Raw genomic sequence first — 24633 nt, forward strand, 5'->3', positions numbered from 1 at the left:
GGGGATCTGTAGCAAGCTACAATTTGCATTGTGGTCTTGCTCAGAGTTAGTTGCACTTGGATAATCTCAGATGCATTATGCTGAGCAACTAGCCTGGAGGTATGGATATTCTTAATGAATATGGACACGCCTCCACCTTTAGTGCTTTGGTCCAGGTTAGGTGGCCGAAAGGTGTGGTATGAATTATAGCCTGGTAATGCAGGGGTGCGCTCTGGAGCCTTGAACCAGGTTTCTGTCACTACACAGATGTCGATGTTCTCCATTTTAAGGAGCATCTCGAGTGAGTGCATTTTGAGATTTAGACTTCTAACATTAAGTAGCATTACCCTCAGATTTTGCTTGCTTGCACCGGTTACGGTGGTGAATTTGTCATTTGAATCTTGCCTAAAAAAGGCACTATAGGGGTTGCAACAGGTGCAGGCCATCTCTGGCAAAGCATCATGGTTTGTCGATCATGTCATCCCAGGCAGACAGATACTGGATCCCCTTAGAATGACACCAGAACTTAGCCAATTGCTGAAGTCAATCATTTTGTCCTTGTACTGTGGTATCATTCTGGGTGATGGCAGGATGCTACTTAGGGCTAGAGTCATACATGCCTGGGCTACAAGATCAGAAAGCTCCTCCATGTCACTTTTCATGTAGTCCAGAGAGGTATGTCTCAGGTCATTCACACCAACATGGACAATGACAGAGTCATATTTGTACTTGCTGTGGAGTGACCTGAGTGCATGCGTTATGTGGCAGATCCTGGCACCTGAGAGGCAGCTGACAGTAACTTTCTCCTTGTTTAGCCTGATGAGTTAAACATCAGTGTGCCTGACTATAGAGACACATATGACTAGAGTGTTGGGTACGTTGCTATGCCTTATGGGCTGTGGTTGAGTGGCACATGGAGTTTGTGGGCTATGTGTCATTTGGGTTGTGATGGGGGGTGGAGGTTGCTTGCGTTTCTGCTTTGGAGGTCCCTGTTGCTTGGGTAGATTTTTTTTTTGAGCACCTCCGTGAATGTAGGTGTGTGTTTTGGTGGTGTAGGTTTTGAGGGACTATGTAATGAGTGTGGTGTGGTGCAAGTGGTTACCTTCTCCTCTTGACCATCTAGTCCAGTCTTGGGTGAAGAGAGCTTTGCTTCCAGTTTGGTTATATAAGTGCATCTCTCACAGGTTGTAGTGTTGGATGGTAGGAAGAGAGGGTTTTCTGTGTACATGACGCAATTGCTGCATTGCCCCAAGATGCCCAGATTCATCAGGTAGGCAGGAGAAAATACTGGGAGCTGAACCTTAGACATGCCTGGATAGGTGCTTATTTATTAAGTACTAAAAACTGTTTTCCTCTAGACAAGTGAGGGAAAGTTGAGTGCCGTAGTAATTTGTAGCTTATTTAGTACTTACAATGAGTTCTGAACAATTGCTGAGCTCAAAGAAACAGATGTGAGTACTGAAATGAGAAACTGGCTAGTTCTAAGAAACAAAATTAAGCTAGAAGGCTTCCCTCCAACACAGAAAGGCTTGGGGGCTCAGAAGCCCACAAACAGTCCTGGATACAGCAAATCTATATGTGGACTAGTCAATTTATAGGAAAGGCAGGAAACAAGCTTAGAAATTTTTTTTTTTTTTTGTGAAGTGGAAAGGGGAAAGGAGGAGCAGAAGCTAACTGGGTTGGCCTTCTCAAATGTTCTCCCTGGAATAGGCAGAATGATGACACTAGACTGGGAGGAGTGTCCCAGATCAAATTTACAGTAGGGGTGGGCAACTGCAAAGCCACAGAGTATAAAAACAGCATACCAAGAGGGAGGGAGGGGTAGGAAACAAAAATCAGAACAAAGAAACCCAACCAGATGCTTAACAATTGTAGAAAATTCTATTAAATACCTCTCACACAGTGAGTAAAATAAAAGTGCTATAAATAACTCAGAAATAAGCAGAAAACAGGATACTTAATGTTATATATCACAGATTAGTTAGCTCAGAGCCCTTCCTCTGACTTCCACTGATTAGCTCCGTGTGAAAGTGTAAAAGAATTCTCTTACTGCCATGGAAACATGTTGGCCAAAGGCTACGTTACTATTAGCTCCGTGTGAAAGTGTAAAAGAATTCTCTTACTGCCATGGAAACATGTTGGCCAAAGGCTACGTTACTATCCATGAGTTCCGAGATCCATGACTAGGGAATCAACTTTAAGGGATATTTTATCGATGACATAGTTACTTGGAGTGTCTGACTTCTGAAAAAGTACTATAATGCATTTCTTGGCATGGAGATTTAAGACATGACTTTGACCCCGAGCATTTTTCTAAGTTAGACCTTCCTTGAAGAGTGCGCCCAGTTTGCAATAAACTGTGAGCCTGGACAACCAGAGGCCTTTGACATTGGCTTCAACCTCCAAGTAGTAGATGCCAAAGAGAAGCAGGCTCAAGACAGAGTCTTGAGGGACTCCACTGGTGACTGGCCTTTTTGTACAGGTGCTTTTTGTTCACTGAGCCTAACCTCAAGTCCTATCCATGAGCCAGCTAGCTATCTAGCATGTTATAAAGTGGTTTATGCCTAGCTTCATAACTTTGTTGACAATGCTCTAGTTGGCCAGATCTTAGTAGCCAGTATGCACTGCACACACCCATTTCTTTAATGACCATTTCAAATAAGTCCACCAGGTTCAGTAAGCATGATATTCCTTTTACAAAGCCAAACTGGAATAGATGCAGTGTCTGGAGGTCTCATATGTTCTTGTTCACAATTTCCATGATAATTCTTTCCATTGCTTTGCATACAAGACTAGTCAGACTAATGGGTCTGTAGTTTACAGGATCTGTTGAAGGTCTTCCCTTATTGAGGGAGGATGACCATCACAGTTCTCCATTCTCATGGCATGAAGCCTGTTTTAAGACTACAGTTAAATAGCGATTCCAGAGATCTGCATAAGTTGTATTTTAAACTGTTCAACAGGCATCCTGAGATGTTATTGGGGCCCACTGAGATTGCGTTCTTGGTTTTAGTGAGTGCAGCCAGTAAATGCTCCCTAGTTACAGTTGAAGAGGTTATGTTTGAGAGTATTTCTTAGGGGATGGTTGAGGGTGTAAAGTTCTAATCCAGTTTGCCTGCTAACGGAATCAAGTTAGTCTGCTAACAAGTTTGCTATAACGCGTGGCTTGGTGAATGTGGCATCAGTGACCACCATTTCTGTATACTGCTGTGTGCTGCCTTTGAGGTGTCTGACATAGCTGAAGGCTTTAAGGTTATCTTTCACTTGGGAGGCTATCTTAACCTCAAAACTGTTTTTGTTTTATCAAATTATTCCTCTTAGTTGACTATTTAGTTTGATGAGAGCGTTTTTATCTTTATGGGAATTACCCTTCCTGATTTTTGCCATTTTTTCCCTTTTGTTGCATATCCTGTTTAATTTGGAATGCCATGAGGGGGTTTATTTCTGGGGCTAGCTCTGGGCTTACTTCTGGTAGGTGCAGCAGCCGATATGCATACACTGATATGACTGTATATAGTTTCTGAGAGCTGCGGAGTTCTCAGGGCTAGAGGGACATTGAATTTTGACTAATCACCACCTAAATAAAAGGTAGTTTGCCTCAGAATTGTTCCTAACTGTTACTGGTTTAACTGGGTTTATGCAGCTTATTTTTATTTATTTTATTTTATTTTACATTTGTTAACCAGGTTAGTCTGAGCTTTTGGCTCATTTTCAGCAGAGACTCGGGGAGAAAAGCTCCTCTGGACTAGAAAACAATTTATTAAATTTTAGTAACAATCAGCTATAGGATCTTACAAGCACAGACCTGGAGAGAAAAACAGCTCCTCAGGCAATTCAATTATACAGAGTATTAACAATTGGCAGACAAGTATGTGAGTTGTTACAAACAAGGTTTTAAACAATTAGCAGAAGAAAATATGACTAGTTACAGTATTATTTTAGCTGCTTAGAGCAAAATGAGTTAATAGTTAGGCAGATCCTTATTTAAAGTGGGTAGGATCTAGTTGTATAGGAGTTTGGAAACAAGAAAGGAAAGTAGGAATGGCTAGTAGGAGATGTAGGGGAGGTAGAGTATAGGAGACAGACTAGACAGGTAGGTTGTTTTGAGACTGTAAGAATTAAGAGTGGTTGGAGATAGAGGAAGGGAAGAGGTAGAAGAGGCAGGGAATAGTGTTAGAGATACATTAAGAGTGAGGTGGTGAAATAGGAGAAATGATGGTGGTTTCAGGGTGGTTGGCTACAGTGGCAAGACCATTTTGTTTTTAGGTATTTCCTTGTGGCTAATTTGAAACTTTTGCTATGCTGGAGGGATTTTTATTTCCAAGGGGAGTTGGTTCCAGGATATAGCTGGGTTATAGTTATAGAGAAGGCAGCCTATTTTGGTTTTGGGTTTGTAGATGTCTAATAATTCTTGATTTGAGCTGCGTAGCATCCTAGCAGGGAAATATTTGGATATGATAATGGAGAGGCTGGGGCAGAAGGAGGGTAGATAGAGGATAGAGTGGATGATTTGTAGTTGGTATAGTTGGAGCAGCTATGGGAATTCTAGCCAGTCTAGTTGCTGTATTGCTAAGCAGTGGTGTGACTTGTAGGTTTGGTTAGCTGCAAATCCGGCAATCTTATTATACATAGTTTCAAGCTTCGAAATAAGTGTAGAATTTAGGTTTGTGAATATGTGGCAGCTGTACAGGAGTGTTGGGAGTAATAACACCTGGGAGAGAGTTATTCGAGCAGTGTTAGTTAAGTATTTTGTGCTACAGAAAAGGTGTCCAAGTTTCTGATGAGTTCTTTTTACTGAGTTAGTAATATGGAGATCAAACTTAAGCTGATCATCTATTGTAACACCTAGCAATTTAGTACTAGATTCAGCTGAGATGATAGTGTTGTTGCAGGATAAGATGGTATATGCACTTTTGAGTGTGGTGATGTTTTTAGGGAGGAAGAGTAGGAGATTAGTTTTATTTTGGATTAAGTATTAGTTTGTTATCACTAAGCCAGGTCTCAATGGTGTGGATGGGTGCCTGGGTAGTTGACTGGAGGTCAGTTGGGTTGTCAGCAATGGTTATAACACTTGAGTCATCAGCATATTGCACAAGAGATAACTGGAGACAAAAGGAGTAGAGCAAGTTGGTGAAAATATTAAAGAGTAGTGGTCCAAGTATGGACCCTTGGGGGACTCCCATTTGTACAGTGAGAGGGGAGGATAGTGCAGAGAGCCATTTAACTGATTGCTGGTGGGTTGATAGATAGCTGGAGAACCAGGAGATAGTAGGGGGAGAGAAATGTAAGTTAGTGAGTTTACCTAGGAGGAGTAGGTGAGAGACAGTGTCAAAGGCTTTAGAAAGGTCAAGGAATAGGCATGAGTCAAGTTTATTGTTATCACAAGCTAGGGAGACTATGTTGATGCATGATATGAGTGCAGTAGTTGTACTATGCTTGGGATGGAAACCATGCTGTGTGGGTGTGAGAAGGTTTTCCTGGTGAATGTAATGCATTACCTGCCTGTGAATGCATTTCTCTACGATTTTTTGAGAATATGGCAATCGGTCTGAAGTTGGATATGTCTGAGGAGTTTGCCCCCTTTGTGAATGGGTAGAGTAAAGAAATTCTTCCACAGAGTGGGGACACAGGATTCAGAAATGGATTGGTTGATTAAGATGGATACAGGATAGGCAAGTGGTTCAGAGGCAATCTGCAGGAAGTAAGAGGGCAGCTTGTCAACAGATGGGGAGCAAGGTTTAAGTTTAGAGAGTAATGACTTTACATAGTTAGTTGATACTGCTTTTATAGAGGAGGAGTTCGGAGGGTTTGGAAGAGGTACAGAGTTTGTGGGGGTGCTAGTGTTGTTTCGGGGGGGGGGGAAGAGAATTTATTATGGAGGTTATTGAGTTTATAAAATGATTCTCAGTACTTCCACAGATATTTATATTCTCGAGCATCAGAAGGCCTTGGTGGGAGTGTAGTTTTTACTCAAGTTCCTGGCACCAAGGTTCAGTTGAGCTGATGTTGCTATGTCAGTAGGCTTGATAATGTGGCATTGCCTAGAAAAGGGACTATGGGGATGGATAGTTTTAGCCAGTATTCAAAGGTCTACATGGAACAGGTGTAGACCATCCTTGGCAAAGCAATGTGGTATTAACTATATCCTCCCTAGCTGAAAAATATTGGATCTCCTTAAAATGACCCCAGAAAGACAGACAATAGTTAAAATCAATCATCTTTTGTTCATATTGGGTAACGTGCAGCTCAATACAAGGGTCTTACCAGCCTGAAACACATTCTGAACGCTCCAAAATGACTCTCTTCATATAGTCCAGGGAAGTACATCTCAGGTCATTTACACCTACGTGAATTATTACAGAATAATACTGGTACCTGTGGTGCAATGACTTGAGTGTGTGTGTGATTTGGCAGATCCTGGTTCAAGATAAGCAGCTAACAGTTATCTTCTCCTTTTCAGCCTGGTTAGAGGGGCATCAGTATGTCTTACAATGGAGTGTCCTATGATGATCATCCTGGGAAACATTTTTACATGCCTTAGGGGCTTAGTGTATGTGTGGTGTTAGTTTTTTTTTTCCTGAGTGCCTTTTGGCTTCCTCAAGCATAGCTTTGCCAAAAGGGTGGCCTAGGCGATCTTTGTTATATAGGAAGAATGCTTTTTAAGTGCCTCAGCATATGTTAGTCTATGTGGTAGGAGGTCTTGGTGAGAGTGTAGTTTTTATTTAAACTACTGGCAATGAGGTCCAGTTGCAATAATTTTACTATTTTGCTAGATTTGATAATTTGGCATTGCCTAAAAAAGGCACTATGGGGATGGATAAAGTTTTAGCCAGTATTCAAGACAGGTGTGTATCATTCTCGGCAAAGTAACGTGGTCTTAACTATGTCCTACCAAGCTAACAAATATTGGATCCCCTTAGAATGACACCAGAAAGATCATTTATTAAAATTAATCATCTTTTGCTCATATTGTGGCACCATCCTCAGTGATGGTAATATGCTACTCAGTACAAGGCTCATACATGGGTGTTATGTGCACATGTGTGTGCAAGAGTTTAGCCTCCAGTGTCATTAGGCAAGTACACCTCTTGCATACTTGTCAGTTTCTTTAAGGATTAACTGATGGTCAGCAAACATGGCAGAATTACTACATTGTCTCAAGATGCCCATATCCGCCAAGATGGCCAACAGAGAAGTTAGGAAATTGCATATCCATGTTGTCTAATCCTTTGACTGGTGAGCTACAAGGGGGTGCGCTTTATTGGGGAAGATTATGCTTAGCAGTACTAAATTCTACTAGCTTTAATGTTTACACAACACTGAATTCTATTAAATCTTAAGGAATGAAGTAAGAAGTTACTAAGAAATAGGGCTGCAGGAGACTACAGATGGAGAAGGTACAAAAGCTCCCAAGGTCTCAAACTCCAGTTAGAAGGATTTAGAAGGAACAGGGTGTGGCAATGAAGCAGGAATATGAAGGGGAGTTCTGCAGTCTCATGAAAAACATCTCTCTATATTGTAGCATGCAATATGACGGTCATAATGATGAAGCCTTGCAGTTTAATGAGACATGTTACAGTAGTCTGATGCCACAGATCACAGTAAGAACAGGGAGCACATTGGTATTACAGCAAATGCTAACAGCTTCTAAATAAAGTACCCACCATTCTGCTTAAGTCACTCAAGGCTATAATGCCTTTTTAATATACTTCCAGTTCACACCAGTGCTTCCTTTTGGAATCCAGAACTTGATTTAGTCTGGCTTCTCTAAGTGACTTACCAGCTATTAAAAGACAATATTAGAAAAGGCTAGGAGTTATTAACACAATGACAGTAAGATTGTTAGTCTAGGATGTCCAGCAATTGAGAAATTAATCTTTGTTTGCCACTTATTATGTTTTTAATATTTATGTTCAAATTTTCATAAATGAGAGACCTACATAATATATTGACATGGATAGTGTGAAATACCGGGTCTATATTACAACGTTGAACTCACAGGAGTCTGAACACTGTAATATTGAACCCAAATGTCCGAAATACGAAAATAGCAGCGCCACGGCACACTGATTTTTTTTCCCAGGGAAGAAAAATCGGTGGGCCGTTTTCAGGGCTTTGCTATTTCCATCACTGTTGTGCGATCTCGGAATTGGTATATGTAAATATTGGGGGGGGGGGGGCCCACCACTTTAAGTTTAAAGTGTAAGTGTTTTTTTTTATTTTGTTTTTTTGTAATGGAACAGCAATTTTTTTCCCTGGGAAAAAAAATCGCTGTTCTGTGTTTTCGTAACTATTGGGTTTAGAACTTCACATTTCAATATTAAACGTTCAAACTCCTGTGAGTTCGACGTAATATAGACCCAAAATACCAGTGTGGGAGACAGTACAATCCACTATCACTGCTGGTTTATATCACACTGTACTGGAAATATTGCTAGTTGTTAATTATGAAAATAAGCAATATTTCCATATTTACTTTATACTTCAAAAAAACAACTGACTTATAAACAGTTACATGACATTAAGTGAAACCTTAGATATTGAAAACTGTATATTTGCACTGTAAATATCACATTCTGTGAGATGTCCAGTATTATTTGTACTGTTAATTATACAATTAAAAATGTTTTCATATCTCTGTAAAAATCTCAATAAACAGGCACTTATAGAGGAGTTTCTTATTGTCATGTGAAAGCTTATGTCTGGTTAACAAAAATGCTCTAATAATACGTGTTTAGATTCTGTAGTTTTCAATTTATGAACGTTCGTGAAAGTTTAGAAAAAATGCAATTTGGGGTTCATAAACCTACTTTATAGAGTGCACTGGCATTTTGGCTATGAGCGTACGGCACAACTCTTAGTGGGAGGAGTTCTTGAAGCTGTCACAAGCACCTTGCTTATCATTCTTGTTGACATCATGTCAGATTGTTTTACAATGTTGCCATGTATCTAATGTGTACCTGAGCTTGGTTTATTTGCTATTGCCACCTCACTTTCTGTTTAGTAATACTGATGTACTGTCTCAGCCTTTTCTGACTGATTAAGTGTGGAACACTAGGTCCTAGCTGCATTTATGGCCCTATTTCTGATAGTTATTACATGTTTTTTTTTTTCTTTTAGTTAATCCTGCATTCATATTAATGCCCAGAGTTGCTCTGTAGATACTCATCTGTGTATTTGGGGAACTGTGCTCTAAATTGCTGTTAATGTAGATGGTTTTAGGTCAATACACTGGGTATTGTATCTTTTCTCCCATTTATGCAAGCATGTTAAGTGTAACAACTAGCCAACCTGTAGCTTTCCTGCTGAAACCTGTTAGCTAACTTGGAATGTGTATGTCCTCTATATGCTTTTTACCAATGAAATAACTGTGTCTCAACAAAGTTGTTAATGAATGAACCTGGCATTACTTGCTGTCGTACCACAGAAATTGTTCTTTATTCTCTCTCTAACCCATATAGCTTTCAACCTCCATTCTTCCATAGAGATTTGGGAATCCTTCCTGCCTGCTCAATAAGGACCCCTTACTCTTAGTCTCAACCAGCTCATCTGAAGCCCAAAGAAATCTACTGTCCTATTTTAAATTCCCTGTTACCAAAGGAAATAAGGAAGTACGTTTTTACCCTAGAACTACTGTTAAACTGCATTGTTCTATATAACCTACTGGTGTATGTAATCACGCCACTGAGGCAGGTACCCAGCAGCCATACCCCTCCCTACCCAATAGCTAACTACTCTACTCTCCTTAGGATCCATTACTTGAGCCATCTGTTCTTGTTATATCTATACCACAGGGCTTTGCTGTACTATACCTATTGGCCACTAGGTGGCACCCTAATCTCGGCCAGCGTGGACATCTATTATCCCTACTCTCCTGTATTGGATTCCAGACTACCTTTCACTTACCTTGTTGTACTAGACTGCTCCTAAGGTTGTCCCCTCTCTACTTATCTACTGTCCTCCTATTTCCTCTCTACTATCCCTTAACAATTATACAGCTGAGCTATCATACCCCACTCACCTGGAACTACCAAGAGCTCATCAAGAGTCTGCTGCTCACTGACTATCTTTGGAATTTCTTCCTTTACCTGCTCTAACCCGCTCCCTTCGCCCTGTGGGCTCACTCTGCTCCCCTACCCTACCCCCCCCAATTCCCACACACCCCCAGTGCTCCTACACTTATTCTAGCCATATGTCCTCTCCCCCTTGTCTCATCCAATTCACTCATCTCCTCACTATCCCCTCTCCTCCCATCCACCAATACTTTCTCACCCTTCCCACTTCCCAAATCTTAAAGCATTGTATACACTTCAATACACCTCCATCCTACTCTGTCATACTCCCCTCACATCCAACTGCTTCCTCAACACCTAAACCCCAACTATTCATTTATATCTAAACCTCACCAAACCCTTTCACGCCCTTCTCATCCCTTCTCTCAGCATACTACTTCTAATACCACTATACTATGCCACCTCCTATACCTCCTACAAACTACCTGCTTCTTTCCTATCCCCTCATCACACTACCATCTCCCCTAACACTCATCATCACTCTACCACATCTCACTTTCACTCAATACCCCCACCTCTTGTTCATCCAAACCCACTTCTCGGCTTCAAACTAAATCTCCTATCCTCCTCAATGAAACATCATATTCCCAAAGCATTAATTTATCTCCCACAACACTTCAGGAGTAAATCCAAACCCCTGCTCTCATTCCCCTTTGACTACCTATGCCTAGCAGGAGACATACACCCCAACCCAGGACCTACTAGCAGCAGTAATCCAACTCCCCCCATTACCACCCATATTACACACCCTAAATACCTCAAGCTCCTGACCATCAATACCCAGAGTCAAAGAAACAAAATAGTCCACTTTCACACTTGGCTATACCATACCCAACCTGACATAGTAGCTGTCTCTGAGACATGGTTAAAACCCAATATTTTGGACTCTGAAATCCTACCCCCAGGGTTTCAAGCTCTTAGACATGACCACCTAAAAAAGAAGGGTGTAAGAGTAGCCTTAATCTACTCTAGCCTACTCTCCATTACTCCCTACCAAAATCCTATTCCTCAGTTCAACAACACTGAACTAGTCATAGGAAACCTCAAACTAAATAACCATAAAAGCATGTGTGTTATAGCCCTCTATATCCCCCCTGGAAACAACACAAATACACTGGAGGAAATTCTTCTTTGGGCCTCATCTAATACCAACCTTGAGAAATATATCCTAGGAAATGTAAACATTGACTGGAACAAGATCACTGGTAATAATCCCATCATTTCAATCAATCAATGTAATTTTACTCAACTCACAAATGCTATTACTAGACCCAATAAAATTAACCCCCCAAACTCCATACTGGACTGGATCCTTATCTCCCACCCAAATAAAATATCCCACACTGGCACCTTACCAGACTCCATTAGTGATCACTTGCCAGCCTTCTTCCATAGAGCAACCCCCTCTTCTCCTCACCTACACCAATATATCCATACTCGGAATCTCACAAACTTTAACCCCACAACCTTCTCCAATTCCCTCAAACTAATAAATTGGGACAAATTAAAAACTCTTCCTCTAGACAACGCCATTGATTTCTTCAAATTAACCTTCTTGGATACCCTTAACTCCCAAGCCCTTCCAAGAATAAAACGTATAAAAACCAATTCCACCCCCTGGCTTACTAAAGATACCAAAACACCCATGCAACAAAGGGACAAGACGTGGAAATTCTACCATTGTAATAAGCACCCTGACACCCTTCTTAAGTATAAACAACTCCGCAACTTAGCCAAAAAACATATTACACAGGATAAAAAAGTATACTATATCAAACTCCAGACTACTCTTTCCACAAACCCCAAACAATTCTGGAAATCCATTAACTCCCTTCTTAATCCAGGCACCAAAAACAACCCTTGCCCTGACACTAGCAATCCTGACACAGAAATAGCTAGACTGTTCAATTCATTCTTTACTAATTTGATAGCAGAACTCACCAAAACCTTTCCAAACTCCTCCCCCATCTCAAATCCTCTCCCCAATCTTCCATCCTAAACTTTCCTCCTACTTTTCATCTCTAACCCATCCCCACATCATACATAAAAAAACTTCTCTTTAAACTTAAGCCTTGCTCCAATGCCCCTGACAACATCCCCTCTATCTTTCTAAAACTAGCAGCAGACAGCATTGCCATTCCCATTAATATACTCATCAGCAGATCCATACAGGAATCATATGTCCCTAAACTATAGCACACCGCCTTTATCCTACCCCTCCACAAAGGAGGCAAAAACAATAACTTCTCCAACTTCTGACCCATAGCAATTCTATCTCCTATTTCAAAACTTCTTGAGAAATGTATCCACCTCCAGCTAATGCCATTCCTTACAAATAACCAACTCCTTACCCCAGCACAACATGGGTTCCGTCCTGGCCATAGTACAATAACAGCTCTTCCTTCATTTCTAGACGTATTAAACCATGCCTGTGACTCCTGCAATCTAGTATCCACAGTCCTCCTCGACCTCTCCAAAGCTTTTTATACTGTCTCCCATACCCACCTTCTTACCCACCTTTCTAAACTTAACCTCTCACAAAACACCATTACCTGGTTTTGCAGTACCTCTCTGATAGATCCCAGGCTGTGAAATGGAAAACTGGTACCTCTGCCTTCCTTCAAACCGGGGTACCCCAGGGATCCATACTCAGCCCTATGCTCTTTAATATTTTCATTAATGACTTCCGCTCATCAATTCCCAACACCAGAATAGTACAATATCCAGATGACTCAACATTAATCTGCTCTGCCTCCAACCTCCTTGAGCTCCAAACTAAAACCCAATCTGCTTTCTCAACTACTGAGAACTGGATACTTCAAAATCATCTCTCCCTAAATGCCAACAAATGAAAAATCCTACTAGTCTCCCCATCAAAATTTCTCCCTCTTGACAAAACCTCCTTCAAAATTATCAGCCATGCTAACTCCACTATAGAAACAGTTCCTTTTGCCAAACTTCTTGGGGTTCATAGGTAGATACTACGCTATCTGCCCTAAGGCATTTATAAGCCTAGCAGAGTGTGTTTGGCTTTTGCCTCCCTTTTAGATTAGTTAACTGTGCCTCTGTATAGTAGGTCACAGAAGATAGCCCTTAAAGGTTAGTTTACTGTGCCTCTGTCTAGCAGGGACACAGAAGAGATCCCAGGGGTGAACTTATGATCTCCTAGCCACTCATCAAAATTTCTCTTGAAGAGGGTCAGTGAGGGGCTCTGCCTAATATGAACTGGGATTCTGTTCCAGAGTGAGGGGGAGCCTCTGGGATAAGAATTTGTCCCTCCAGCACGTCCTATTTATTGCTGTGCTGAGGTTCAAGTCCTTGAAGCATGTAGCTCTAAGGGATTTGGATTTCCTGAGGTGGAGCATGTCCATTAATTCTGGGTTGGACATGTACAAAGCCATCAGGCATAGATCGTCTCTGAGTAGGCAGTAAGCAACTGAGCAGAGCTCGAGTTTCTTTAGTCAAACTGCATAGGGCATCTGTCTGAGGCCCGTGATCCTCTTGGTGAGGTACCTTTGGGGTCTCTCCAGTTGCTGCAGGTGTTGGGTAAGGTACATCCCAAATGGGGCATTGTACTCGATTATGGGCCTGATGAGTGATGAGTGGAGGGGGTATGATGACCTCTCTTGATCTGGATGTGAACCCTTTCGTGATAAGGTGGGCTATATAAGGTCTTTTTAACCACTTTGGCAAAGTGATTGTCAAAGGAGAGATTACTATCTACTTGGGTCCCTAAATCCCTAATTACTTCTTCCGTACTTAATGGATTACCACCTATGTGGTAATTTGTGGGCACTTTGTTTTTCCCAAAGGGGGTGACTAGGCACTTTTTGGCATTTAGCTTGAGGCCATGGTTCTGGCACCAGGTATCCATCTCTGTAAGACCCTTTTGGAGGATGCTTGTGTCAGCCGGAGAGTCGATTATGGCTCCCAGTTTGCAGTCATCTGTGAACTTGGTCAGCCATAGTTCTCCCATGTTAGCCTGTACCTCAGAGAAGTATATACCGAAGAAGAGAGGTCCCAGGACTTTGCCTTGTGGGACACCACTTGTAACTGGTTTAGAGTCTGACATGGCACCTGCAATTCTGACCATGTGGGTTCTATCCCTGAGCCACTTTGCAACCCATCTTATGACATAGGGGTTGATATTTAAGCTGGTAAGCTTATTTATGATGCCCGAGTGGGGTATTGTGTCGAAGGCTTTTGCGAGGTCCAGGTAGGCTGTATGGACTACCTTCCCCTCATCTATGGCCTTGGTAACTGTTTCAAATAAGTCAAATGGGTTTAAGAGGCAATATCTGCCCTTAACAAAGCCGAATTGGGTAGGGTCCAGTGTCTGGAAGTTCCCAATGTCTTTGTTTATGAGTTCCATGATGATTCGCTCCATAGCTTTGCAGACCAGACTAGTCAGGCTTATAGGGTAATAGTTCCCAGGGTCCGTTGTGGCACCACCTTTGTGGAGTGGGACCACTGTTGCTGTACGCCATTCTTTGGGTACGTATCCTGTAGTAAGGCTGAGTTTGAACAGTGACTTTATGTGAGGGTTCAGTTGTTCTTGGAGCTTGTGTAAGACGCAGCCTGGGACACTGTCCAGTCCCATTGATGCTGTGTTTTCTGCTTTGGAGAGGGCAGCTTTCACCTGTGCATTTGTGATATCTGGGAGGCTACATTCTGTTGGGACAGACATTTGCTCTTTTGGGGGGAAGGGGGGGGTTTGCATTGAATCTGTCTGCCATGATTGTTGGCAATGTCTGTGTGTTCAGTGTATTTTTTGCCATTTTGCACTAACTCAGAGCATATCTGGGAGTTGCCACCCAGATTCCTGACATAACTAAAGAAGGCCTTGTGATTATCTTTAGCGTCTTGGGCAATTCTTCTTTTGAAGTTGGCCTTTGATGATTTTATGAGGGATCGTAGTTTCTTGCTAGTACTGATCAGAGATGCCTTCCCTTTTTGAGATTTTGCTCTATCATGTAGTAGCTTTCGCCTTCTGTTGTATAGCTTATTTATGGCTGGGGTCCACCAGACAGGTCTCCTGCTTTTAGAGGAGCGAGTCTTGGTTTTATTTGGGATAGCACGATCCATGCATTCCTGTAGGTGCTCACAGAATGCGTTTGTAAAGGATTCTGTGGTTTGGCCAGTATTTTCCACTGGCCCAGGGGTTTTGAAGGATTCCACCTCGGTTTTGAGAAGTGTGAAGTTTGCTTTTGAGAAATTTTTCATAGTGGTTTCCTTGGCTGGGTGTTGGGGACGGGATATGGATGTCCGTGATTAGTTTATGGTCTGATCTTACCAATGAGGGGTTTACCTCTGGTGTGGAACATAGAGTCCTCATGTTGGTGATGACCAGGTCCAATATGTTGTCCCCTCTTGTGGGAGTGGTGACCAGTTGTTCCATATCATTTGAGTTTATAAATTCTAGAAACCGTTGGGCAAGGGTGTTGGGGCTTGAGTAGTTTACCCAATCAATGTTTGGGTAGTTGAAGTCACCCAATATTATGGTGTTTGGAGAGACCTTCATATTCTCCAGTGTTCTCAGGAAGGCCGAGTGGGGTTCCTGAGATTGGGAGGGTGATCTGTAGCAGGCTACAAACTGAAAGGCAGTTTTGCCCACTGTTAGTTGCACATGGATGGTCACCAATGCTTCGTGCAGTGCCACTAACCTGGAGGTGTGGGTATCTTTGATGAATAAGAATACTCCCTCTTGTGTTTCAGTCCGGGTTTTGGGGCTGAAAAGCATGGTATGAGTTATAACCTGGTAGTGCTGGGGTGCTCTTGGGAGCCTTGAACCAGGTTTCTGTTACTGTACAGATATCGATGTTCTCCATACTGAGGAGAGCCTTGAGTGTGTGCATCTTGAGGTTTAGACTTCTGGCATTAAGTAGCATTACCCTTAGTTTTTTACTCCTTCTGCTGTCTATGGAGGTGGGTTTGTCTTTTGAGCCTTGCCTAAAAAAGGCACTATGGGGGTGGCAAGAGCCTTAGCCAGTATTCGAAAGCCCAGGGGTGACAGGTGCAAGCCGTCCCTAGCGAAGCAACGTGGTTTGTCGAGCATGTCATCCCAGGCTGACAGACACTGGATCCCCTTAGAATGACACCAATACTTTAGCCAATTGTTAAAATTGATCATTTTGTCTTTATACTGCGGCATCATTCTTGGTGAGGACAAGATGCTACTCAAGGTCAGGGTCATACCGGCCTGGTTACTATTAACGAGCAACTAAAATGTGATACCCATATTCAACTAAATATTAAGAAAACCCATCAGAAACTTGGCATGCTGTATAGAAACTCACACTTCCTCTCCCCCTCAACTAAACAGACCCTTGCCTCAACCTACTTACGACCCTCTCTGATGTATGGTGCTCCCTTACTAACCAAACTATCTTCCTCCAACTCTTCTAAACTGGAAAACTACTACAATAAAATCTCAAAGTAAGCAACTTCATCCAAATACTCTACTCACCACTGTATACCTCTCCACCAGCTGTAATAGCTAGAACTTCCCAATTACCTGGACTACCTCCAACTCTGTACAACCCACAAGCTTATTTTCAAACCTAATACATGTCCAGCACTTGCTAACATCTTACCTTCATACACCCCTCACAGACCCTTAGATCTGCCCACCAAAACCTAATTTCCGTGTATAAACCAAATTGTCCCACCGGGCAGCTACTTCTATCCTTGACCTTAGCCAAAAAATGGAACTCTCTCCCTCCATCTCAAAGAATCTCTGAAAACTTTGAAGTCTTCAAAACCCAGCTCCATTCCTACCTCTCCCATAGCTGGAATTGCAATCGCACTCTACCTACTTAACTTCTTTAACACATGATCACTTTTATCACATTCAGTGTCCCATTTTTTTTTCTTACTTACCAGGGATCTATCCCTTGATAACTACTTTCAGATCACTATATGACATTTCTAACCTATGAACAAATTCTACTCTCTACTACTGTTCTCAACCTACAAACATGTAAATATGTATTATATATTGTATATATGGCCCAGAAATTATAGTTTATTGGCCGTTTGGGAAGCTTTTCCATCTCTTTCAACCTTCTGATTTAAAAGTCTGTGTTTGTGCTCATTTCCTGCCTTTCCTGTTACTAGTCTAGTCCAGGTACAGATTTGCTGTATCCAAGACTCTTTGTAAGCTTCTGAGCCCCCCAAGCCTTTCCGTGTTGGAGGGAAGCCCTCTAGCTTATCAGTGGGAGTGGTAAGCACTAGGTAGCCTATCCTCCACGGGAAGAGTTCGTTTTGGCCCAGAAATTGTAGTTTATTTGGCCGTTTGGGCAGTTTTCCATCTCTTTCAACTTGCTGGCTTAAAAGCCTATGTTTGTACTTGTTCCACACCTTTCCTGTAACTAGTCTAGTCCACGTACAGATTTGCTGTATCCAGGACTCTTTGTAAGCTTCTGAGCCCCCCAAGCCTTTCTGTGTTGGAGGGAAGCCTTCTAGCTTATCAGTGGGAGTGGTAAGCATTAGGTAGCCTATCTACCACAAGAGGAGTGGTTCCTGGCCCAGAAATTGTAGCTATTGGCTGTTTGGGCAGTTTTTTTTCCCATCTCTTTCAAAGTTCTGGTTTAAAAGCCGCACTTGCACTTGTTTCCCACCTTTCCTGTAACTAGCCTAGTCCAGATACAGAGTTGCTGTATCCAGGACTGTTGGTAAGCTTCTCAGCCCCGCAAGCCTTTTTGTGTTGGAGGAAAGCCTTCTAGCGTATCAGTGGGAGTGGCAAGCACTAGGTAGCCTGTCTACCATGAAAGGAGAGGTTCTTGGCCCAGAAATTGTAGTTTATTGACCATTTAGACAGTTTGCCCGTCTCTTTCTGGTTTAAAAGACCACATCTGCGCTTGTTTCCCATCTTTCCTGCAACTAACCTAATGGGTAGTACTAGAAAGCCTTAAACTGATACAAGCTTTCTAGCTTAGAAGAGAGACTTTGGAGTGATCATCAGTTTTCTGCACTTTCTTGCTGTACTTAACTGTTTTCTGCCTAAAAGCAGATTTGCCAGCGTTTATTGTGATTTAAATGCTTGTTTTTTCACATATTGTACTTATTTGACTGCCTGTACTTTTAAAAAGTTTTTTGTTTAAATAATTTAACTGTTGTAGGCCATACACTAAAGTGTGATAGCCTTTTCTGATCATTTGTAATCGTTTAAAGCTGTTTTAAGTGTATTTTTTTTACTGTTTTTGCCTTATCTTTTCAAAAAAACAAAAAATTCTTTGTTTCCCACCTTTCTAAGCTAGTATAGTTCAGTTTTCAGGCTAGTGCTGAATTCAGGGCTGTGATACTAGTTTCTGAGTTGCCCATACCTTACTTCGAGAGAAGGAAGTTTCTCTGTTCACCTGTGAGAGAGGGGAGCTTTGAGCAACCTATCTGTCCCGGGAGGAGTGGTTCCAGCCCAGAAGTTGGTAGTTTATTGGACATTTTGGGCTAATTTCTCTCTCTCTCATTTTCCTACTATAAAAACCGTGTTTGCATGGTTTTGTGCACTGGGCAGTGCCGGTTAGCTATGGTTAAATTATTCCCGGCTCCACTAAGTCCCCTCTTTAGTTTTTCCCTTGACACTAGTCTAACTCTCAACCTAAGCACTCAAAAAGCATCTTACAGACCAGCACTTGCTCAGACCTAATAGCATAATATACCCGGACAGTGAATGCCCAGCAAGGCAAGGCTCTTTATTCACCCCTCACCAACCAAATGACTAAGCAGCTCACCCTACTATTCAGGCATGGCCAAAGGGCAACTTCAGGTGCACTCTCCAGTCCAGCTGGTGAATCTGGGTATCCTGAGACAATGTTACAACTACCTCATGTACACAGACAACCCTCTCCTCCTGCCACAACACACTAACATATGCGAGAGATGCAATTATACAGCCAAACTGGAAGCTAAGCTATCTCAACCCAAGACTGAAACAGACAGTCAAGAGGAGAAGGTTAACACTTGCACCACACCTCCAGCCGCACACAAATCTACTAAAACAGCACTGGCAAAAAAGACACATAAATACACAAAATCATACTCGGAGGCTCTAAATAAAAACATGCAAAAGCATCAGACACATCTAAAGCAGACACCCAAACAACCTACACTTCCCGTCACAAACCCAACAACACATAAAACACAATCATAGCCCTTAAGGCGAAATAACATACCTAACACACTAGTAATAGGTGACTCTACAGTCAGGCACACTGACATCCCACTCACTAGGCTGGACAAGCAGAAGGTTACTGTTAACTGCCTGTCGGGAGCCAGAATACGCCACATAACAGAAGCACTCAGGTCACTCCAGAACAAGTACAAATATGTCATTGTTCACGTTGGTCTGAATGACCTGAGACATACCTCCCTGGACTACATGAAAAGAGACATGGAAAAACTCTCTGATCATGCAGCCCATGCTGGTATGACCCTGAGTAGCATCCTGCCCTCACCAAGAATGATACCTCAGTATAAAGAAAAATTATCAATTTCAACAACTGGCTAAGCTTCTGGTGTCATTCAAAGGGGATCCAGTGTCGGTCAGCCTGGGACGACATGCTCGACAAGCCACGTTGCTTCGCAAGAGACGGCTTGTACTTGTCACCCCTAGGCTTCCGAATACTGGCCAAGGCTCTTGCTGCCCCATACTGCCTTTTTTAGGCAAGGCTCAAAAGTCAAACCCACCTCCGTAAACAGCAAAATTAACAAAAAACTGAGGGTTATGCTACTCAACGCCAGGAGTTTAAATCTCAAAATGCACACGCTGAAAGCACTCCTCAGTATGGAGAACATAGACATCTGTGCAGTAACTGAAACCTGGATCAAGGGTCCAGAGAGCACCCCAGCACTACCGGGCTACAACTCATATCACAAGTTTCGGCCACAGAACACGGACCGAAACACAAAAGGAGGGGGTGTATCCATATTCATCAAGGATACCTACACCTCCAGGTTAGTGGTGCAGCACGATACCTCTGAGATCATCCATGTGCAACTAACATTGGGCAAATCTGCAATGCAAATTGTGGCCTGCTACAGATCACCCTCCATGACCCAGGACCACCACTCCACCTTTCTGGAGATACTGGAAAACATGAAGGTCCTACCGAACACCCTGATATTGGACAATTTCAATTACCCTACCATTCACTGGGAAAACTACTAGAGTACAAATTCCCAGGCCCAGTGCTTCCTGGAATTCATCAACTCAAATGCCCTGGATCAGCTGGTAAACTCCCCTACCTGAGGTGAAAACATATTGGACTTCGTCATCACCAACATGGGCGGCAGGTGTTCCACACCGGAGGTCAACCCGTCACTGGTTAGATCAGACCATAAACTAATCACTCTGGATGTCCACAACCCACCACCACCCCAAACTAAGGAAACTACAGTAGAAAACTTTTCTAAAGCAAACTTCACCTTACTTAAGCCAGAGTTGGTAAGTTTCACAGCCCCCATGCTAAAGGATAATGCTTCCAAGATGCAGAAACCTTTACAAATGCACTCTATGAGCACCTACAAGGATGCATGGATCGTGCCATCCCTAGCAAAACCAGGACTCACTCCTCTAAGAGAAGGAAACCAGTTTGGTGGACCCCTGCAATAAACAGGCTATACAATAGGATGAGGAAACTAGTAAAGAAAAAGAGCAAATCCCAAGAAGGAAAGACATCCCTGATCAGTATCAGTAAGAAACTAAGGTCCCTCATGAAATCATCCAAGGCTAACTTCGAAAGAAAAATAGCCAAAGATTCAAAAGATAACCACAAAGCCTTCTTTAGCTATGTTAAGAATCTAAGTGGCAACTCGTAGATATGCACTGAACTAGTGCAAAATAGCACAAAATATACTGAACCTACTGATATTGCCAACATCCTGGCGGATAGATTCAGTGCAAACTTCACCCCCCTCTCACCTCCAAAAGGGCCCACAATAATACCGGAAAAGTGTAGTGTCCCAAAAATCACAGAAGCACAGGTGAAAACAGCCCTTTCAAAAGCCAAAAACACAGTTTCAATGGGACCAGATGGTGTCCCAGGCTGCATCTTGCACGAACTACAGAACGAACTACCCCCCACCTAAACACGCTGTTCAACCTCAGCCTCTCCACAGGCTACGTGCCCATAGAATGGTGCACAGCAACAGTTATTCCTCTCCACAAAGGAAGGGCCACAACTGAACCTGGTAACTATCGCCCCATAAGCCTGACTAGTCTGGTCTGCAAGGCTATGGAGCGCATCCTCATGGAACTAATTAACAAAGACATTGGGAACCTCCAAACACTTAACCTAACCCAGTACGGCTTTGTTAAGGGCAGATCATGCCTACTAAACCTGGTTAACTTCTTCAAGACAGTCACCAAGGCCACAGATGAGGGAAAGGTGGTTCACACAGCCTACCTTGAAATCGCCAAGGCTTTCAACACCATTCCCCACTCGGGTATTGCAGAAAAACTCACCAGCCTGAACATAAACCCCTAAGTCATGAGATGGGTTGCCAACTGGCTTACAGACAGAACTCACACGGTAAGAATAGTGGGCTCCAGGTCTGACTGTAAACCAGTCACAAGTGGTGTCCCGCAAGGCTCAGTCCTGGGACCCCTACTGTTCGGCATATACTTCTCGGAAGTACAGGCAAACACAGGACGACTATGGCTAACCAAGTTTGCCGATGACTGCAAACTGGGAGCCATAATTGACTCTCCATCTGACACGGACATCGTCCAAAAGGGCCTTACTGAGACGGACACCTGGTGTCAAAGTCATGGCCTCAAGCTAAATGCCAAAAAATGCATAGTAATCCCATATGGGAAAAACAAAACACCCACGAATTACCACATAGGTGGCAGCCCCCTTAATACAATAGGGGTAATAAGAGTTCTGGGGACCCAGGTAGATAGTAATCTCTCCTTTGACAATCATATTGCCAAAGTAGTTAGGAAATCTTTCTACGTGGCCCATCTAATTACTAAAGGGTTTGCATCTATAAATAAAGAGGTTATAGTGCCCCTCTACTCGTCACTCATTAGACCTATCATGGAGTATAATGCCCCATTTGAGATGTACCTCACAAGACACTTCCAACAGCTAGTAAGACCACAAAAGTACCTCACCAAGAGGATTACTGGCCTCAAACATATGTCCTATGCAGCCCAACTGAAAAAACTCTGGCTGTACTCAGTGGCATATCGCTTACTCAGAGGTGATCTCTGCCTGACTTACAAAGCCATGTCCAACTCAGAATTGATGGACACGCTCCACCTAAAGAAATCCAAGTCATTGCAAGCCACGTGCGCTAGTAAGCTAAATCTCACCACAACAATAAACAGAACATGCTGGAGGGATAAATTCCTATCACAGGGACTCCCCATGCTTTGTAACAAAATTTCAAATTACATCAGGCAGAGCCCCTCACTAATACTCTTCAAGAGAATCCTTGATGAGTGGATGGGTAACAGAAAATACACCCCTGGGATCACTTCATTGGCTCTGCTTGACAGAGGATCAGTTAATCAATGGGGCGGCGAAAGCCGACACACTCTGGCCAGGCTTATAAATGAGCCTAGTACCTACCTATGAACTGTTCTTAGTTTGCTATTTGACACTTACAAGTTGTTTACTGCATCTTTCTGCAACTGTGTATTATATTTTGTTAACTTTGAATTATGCAGCTTTTACTGGATCAGCTGGTAAACTCCCCTACCTGTACTATGTATTCTGAATTAAGTAGTTTATACTTTGTACTATGGAGCTTTTCTCCCCGGGCCTCTACTGAAAACAGGCTCTGAGCCCAGTGGACCTCCCTGGTCATCAAACTGGAAATAAATTATAATACATTGCAGTATTTATAGAAAATACTATGAATGCACTACCACTGTAACTATTAATTCATACTGATAACATTGCTACTTGTACAGTCTTAATAGCTTTTATTGTTCAATAAATATTTACATTTGCTTATATTCTGCTAAGTTTATTTTTCAGAAAATGCTGTGGAATGTGAGATGTGTGTAGGTTGCTAGAGGTATGACATTCCACACTACATAGGTGTCAATGAATTAAAATGGTGTTAAAGTTAGCAAGACCATTTCAGTTTAGGACACCAGCTGTGACGTAAGTAAAGTCATCACCACTGCTGCACAAACTTTACCTCTAATCATGATGTAAGTGACCAGAGTCTGAATAACGAGCCTGGTACCTGAGGTAGACCTGAGCAGCTGACATCCAGATTTCTTATTCTGGGAGATAGTAGGAAACATGAGCTTCCCAACACAGAAGTGTCCTGCGGTGCAGAGAAAAAAAAGATAAAGCCCCGGGTACAAAAGTGTGGACAGAATCTGCATGAATACAGGACATTTTAAGATCGTAATAACGGCATGGAAGTGATAACATGGCCAACATGCACACAAGCTTCATCTCTAACAGAAATGAGTAGGTTGAGGAGTAGAAACATATAAAAAAATAACGATCACCTCCGGATGTTAAACTGTCGCAAGTCTTCTTCTTTCGGCTGATCCAGTTAGGGGTCGCCACAGCAGATCAACAGTTTCTATTTCTTCCTCTCCTCTACATCTTGCTCTGTCACACCAACCACCTACATGCCCTCTCTCACCACATCCATAAACCTTATCTTAGGCCTTCCTCTTTTCCTGTTACCTAGTAGCTACATCCTTAGCATCTTTTCCCCCAATATATTCAGCATCCCTCCTCAGCACATGTCCAAACCAGTGTAATCTTGCCATTCCTGGCTTTGTCTCCAAACCTTCCAACCTGTGCTGACCCTCTAATACACTTATTCCTAATCCTGTCCATCCTTGTCACACCCAGTGCAAATCTTAAAATCTTCAGCTCTGACTCCTGCCTTTTTGTCAATGCCACTGTCTCCAACCCATATAACATAGCTGGTCTCAGTACCCTCTTGTAGACCTTCCCTTTCACTCTTACTGGTACTTGTCTGTCACAAATCACTCCTGACGCTCTTCTCCACCCACTCCATCCTGCCTGTACTCTCTTCTTCACCTCTCTTGTTGATCCCAAGAACTTAAACTCATCCACCTTCCCCACCTCTACTCCCTGCATCCTCACCATTCCTCTATCCTCCCTGTCATTCACACACATATATTCTGTCTTAGTCCTGCTGACCTTCATTCCTCTTCTCTCTAGAGCATATCTCCACCTCTCCAGGGTTTCCTCCACCTGTTCCCTACTCTCACTACAGATTACAATGTCATCTGCAAACATCATAGCCCACGGGGACTCCTGTCTGTCCTCGTCTGTCAACCTGTCCATCACCATTGCAAATAAAGGGCTCAGAGCTGATCCTTGATGTAATCCCACCTCCACCTTAAATGGATCCGTCAACTCCGACTGCAGACCTCACCTTTGTCACACTACCCTCGTAATATCCTGTACCACTCTTACATACTTCTCAGACACTCCCGACTTCCTCATACAATACCACAACTCCTCTCTAGGCACCATGTCATATGCTTTCTCTAAATCCACAAAGACACAATGCAACTCCTTCTGACCTTCTCTGTATTTCTCCATCAAACACTCTCAGAGCAAACATCGCATCT

This window comes from Protopterus annectens, chromosome 2.part2 (genome assembly GCF_019279795.1).
Source record: "Protopterus annectens isolate FY-2018-M chromosome 2.part2, PAN1.0, whole genome shotgun sequence".
In the NCBI taxonomy this organism is placed as follows: domain Eukaryota; kingdom Metazoa; phylum Chordata; order Ceratodontiformes; family Protopteridae; genus Protopterus; species Protopterus annectens.